Genomic DNA, 4,945 nt, shown 5'->3' on the forward strand with positions numbered 1-4,945 from the left:
TTATCTTGCACCATATATATTTGGGTTTCATAATTCATACATATTCACAACACTAAAGATAAATTCATTCCAAGATCTATGAAATTTATATTTTTGGGTTATTCACAAAAGGATACGATTGTCTTCACCTCTATTCATAATTACCTACAGACCTCATTAGAACAGCTTCTAAATTCCCAACATTAAGATTAGGAATTACCAACCATGGAATGCAAAGAATGTGAAGATTAGCCATCACCAGATATCCCATTTTACCCCAAATGAGGACGTTCCAAATAAAAAGGTAAGAATATAATGGATTGTTAATAAAGATAATGGATTGTATAAAGCCAAGGGTCAACCATGGGTTGTTAACAAAGATGATTGTATCCAATGGCCAATAGCCTCAAGGAAATGCATGAGACAATGTACTCAAAGTATCAGGTATCCTTTCTCCAATATAGGGCATATCACCAATTGGGGCCAATTATATGTCCTTCTTTGCACACTTACTTCCTTTAATACCAAAAAACATTATGATGCCAACAAATGTAGTAATTGGAAGAAGGTAACGGATTCATAAATGGAGGCATTAGTAAAAAATGGAACATGGAGATTACCCAAGTGCCACCTAGTAAAGTCTCATGGGATGTAGATGGGTGTTTACTCTCAAGTGTAGAGAAGATGGTAAGTTTGAGCGGTAAGAAACCCAGATAGTATCCAAAGGCTACACAGAATCCTAGGTGCTGATTTTATGGTGACATTTCCTCATGTTGAGAAGCCAAATACAGAGAAAATTATTATTGATCTAGCTACTAGCCTCGGCTGATCATTGTCACAATATGATTGAAAGAATGCTCTACTCCATGGTGATCTAAGTGATTAAATTTGTATGTATCTGCCATATGGAGATTATGAGAGATAATCAAGACAGATTATATAAATTGTACAAATCTCTTTATGGACTAAAGAAATTGTCAAGAGCATGGTTTGGGAGGTTCTCATGCAACATGAAGAACATGGGCTACTTCTAAAGTATTGAAAAACTTACACTCTTTGTGAAATATCTCAATCATGCTGACATTATCATTCTAGGATATGAGGATGTCATAAACTCTTCATTAATTGATACTTGTCTACGACATCTGAAATTAAGTCGCTTGGAGAAGTAAGGTATTTGTTGGATATTAAGGCAGTTCATGCTTCCCAAGGTATATCGATCTTAGACCCAGGACTGGTGAGAGAGGATAAAACTGATATCGATGGTCCAGCATTTCAGTATGGACAGGCCAATCAATTTGGACCTGGTTTTAGAGTTGAATAATATTGGGATGAAATTCTGTCCAATCATAGCCCCCGAGCTTTCTCACCACTCCCCACCTCTAACGCTCAGGCCGCCCCTTTCTGTTCTCCTCTCCACCCCTCTCCCCCCTATCACCCCTTGCTATTCTCTTTCTGTCATCCCCCTTGCCAACTCCCCCCCCCCATTATCTCTCCCCCTTCTCATTATTTTCTTCTTGTTTTATTCTTTTGTGTTCTTCTCCGCTTCTCGCCTTTTTATTTTTTTTGCATTATTTTATATTTATTTTAACTAACATCCTTTATAGCTGGGTTGTTGAGTTGATTTATGGCTAGTCCCGGAAAATCTCATTTGCAAGCAATATATCATGTGTAATTATATTTGAAAGTTTGTACGTGTCACAATATTTTCTTTCATTGAGATGGTGGCACTAATGTAGATAGATGCTGATAAACGTTCCACTACAAGCTAATGTGCATTTCTCAATGTGCATGTGATTTCTTGGAGGTGTAAGAAGCAATCAGAAATTTCATTTTCCATTGCTAACGCCAAGTACATAGCACTAGTCAAAGGTATGAATGAAATTCCACGGATAATAAATATTATTTTAGAGCTTGGGTTGACCCAGAACAAGCCCATAGTTTTGTGTTGAGAAATTGGTATTTCTCAAAATATTGTATTACCTGACGGAATGAACCATATTGAGCTGAACAAACATTGTATCGGGTAGAATATTGACCAGAGACAACTTCAAGTAAAATCTGTTAAATAAGCTTGTTAGTTTAGGTGGCCAAGGAATAACCTAAGAGGGGGGTGAATTATGCTCTCTATTTATATTATATTTTTATTTTTAATTTACCTAGGATTTTTCAACCTAAGAAATGAGATAGGGGAAATAGGAGACAATTATTTGCCCTAACTGAGGTGATGATATGCCCTAACTGAGTTTCTGTGAATGCCCCCCTAGAAAATCACTAGGAAATAGGGCTGAACAAGGATACCAAAAAAAAAAGTTGATGAAGCTTTGTCGTCCTCAACCCTCAAAGGTTTCCACGGAATGATGTTGCTTGATCTAATTCAACTTGGCCACCAAAGCCTTCTTCTTATGGCCCCCAAAGCCTTAACATGAGTGATCACAAAGATATAGCAATATTAGAATACTTATGAATAATGAATTCTCCTCAACAGCACTTAATATTGATGGCTACTTAAAATAGTATTCAAGACAAGGATCAATTTTAAGTATTTCAACAAGAATACTTTTATGTCAAAAATTTTAATCCAGAGATACGGATTCATAATATAACTATGACTTTCCGTCAGTAGTACCTCCTTGTTTGTGGTCATTCTTTCTTCAGTCCTCTTCTCCTCCACATTTTTCTTTGGATGAAATTCTTGATTCGTGTTTGACCTTTGATGCTTAAAACCCAAATATTTTATCTGTCCTGTGCCAAATGAAATGATTCAACCTGGAACATTTTCTTAGCACAATTTCTCACAACTTTTATCTCACATAAAGTATTCAAAAATAAATCAGAGAAATATCCAGAGATCAATCTTTCAACGTCCTTTTGTCTACCGTTCGATTCCTCTATGTCCAACTTTAAACCCATGTAACTCTTTCCAAACTCAACCAAATTATGCGATTCAAATTTCTTTGATTTTGTATGGATGTTAGAAACAATTCATATTTTGAACAAAAGTCAAATTAAGTATCAAAAATATACTAAAAATTATAAACTTATCACAGGGTTGAGGATGTACGAAGTTCGGATCCCAGCCTTCTTTTCTTTGAATCTTGAAATACCGTGCACCAAAAACTACGATTCTAAATTCTATGAACTTGGATTGATGTTAGCAACAAATCATCTATTCAAAGAATGCTAAAAAACTGCTTGAAAATTGCTCCAAGAATTGAGAGATCTCTCTAGCTTTTGGACTGCAATTTTCAAAGGGCAAGGAGAAGGGGGTTTGAAATTAGGACTCAAAACTGCATATATACCTGGAAATATTTCAAAAGTCCAGAAGTATTATTTATTTATTATGATTAAGCAATATAAAATTATAATCATTTTTATTTCAATTTTTTTTATATTTATAATTTTGCCATCAATTCAAAATACCTTTCAAGAGTTAAGAGCAAAAACTAGTCGTTATGCCAAGGACTTGAGATTTAAAATAATATTAAACTTTCAGATATGTTTACCACATCATTTAAATAAAGATATCACCATTGGATACTAATATCTTCATGTAATTAATTTTCATTAAATCATCAATAAATTCAGCCTTAAGTACTCGAAGGTAGTAATTAAAATTTTGAACAAGTTATTCAACAAATCAAATGAAGAAAAATTCACACAAACACCTGAACAGTGGTTAAAACTATATTTATCTTCATTTCATAAAAATACAAGTCCTAAATACATTGACTTGTTCAATGTATGGTCAAACTAAGTAGCCTTTTAATATATCTAAGGCTCTTGTTTTATCTTCACATACAATCAGTCAACTACTTGACTGAGGGCCTATTGTGATTTGATCACAACCCATATTCAGGCATGCATCACTTTCAACATTAATCAAAACACACATTAAAGCATTGTGCTAAAAATGTCCTTAAAGATTAATCTTCATATACATTAACGAAGCCATCTAAAAGGTGATTGAAACACTAGAAACATCGTTAGGTGAGTGTAACACATAAACTAATGAAAAGAGGCAATAAGACTTTCTTTCTAGGTACCATTGATCAAAATGATATTGTGGAAATGCTGCATATACTTGTATATATGGAAACAGAAAGATAATCATCTTGATACTAAATCGGATTGAGCCCAGGATGTTCTTGGAAAAGGGAAGATCTTGGATAGGAGGCCAACCTCCAAGAGAAAGTAATGCGCATGGACCATGTGAGTACAGATGCAATTGACTATGCATAGAGGTGATATTCAAAATATTGAGGATTCTGAGATGGTTGAGGAAACAAATGCAAAAATGGAGAATGAATGTATGACCCCCCTAAGTGTAAATTATTACACGCATTGAGGAAATTGATAATCATGTGGGAAGAAAACAAGCTGGGGAGGATAATTTAGATATATATATATAGATGGAAGGACAGAAAGATGTCTGCATTGAAAATATGATGAATGTGGAGGATTACAAAATGATTCTGAACTTTGAGAATAAACTGAAGTTTTATTTAATCATCATTTGAGAAAGCACATTCCTGGTCAACCTTTAAGGAATAAACAATCTCCTCAAATCATAAATAAACCATTTAAACCCAAAACATACACTTCCATGCCAATTTTTCCATTCAAAATTAAAAAATTATCACAAAGGTGGATCAGAAAACATAAAATGTATGAAATCCAACAAACAAAGCATGCAAAAAACAGTAATGCAGATCCAGATAGGTAAATCATATCTGATCAACTCAAAAGATAGTACAGTCATCCATCCAATATAGAGATCAAAGAAGACCACTCCCAAAGAAGACAGTCACCGATGGGTTATTCTTACACAAAACATATAAAGAAGCTCTTTTAAAACCAATACAAAAGTTAGATCTAATACCAGAATAAGGGAAAGTTTGCAACTTTATCCCAAAGTTCAACACTTAAATTCCTCCTAGAGAATGCATCATGCATAAAGGGTTTG

This window comes from Wolffia australiana, chromosome 2, assembly GCF_029677425.1.
Source record: "Wolffia australiana isolate 7733 chromosome 2, ASM2967742v1".
In the NCBI taxonomy this organism is placed as follows: domain Eukaryota; kingdom Viridiplantae; phylum Streptophyta; class Magnoliopsida; order Alismatales; family Araceae; genus Wolffia; species Wolffia australiana.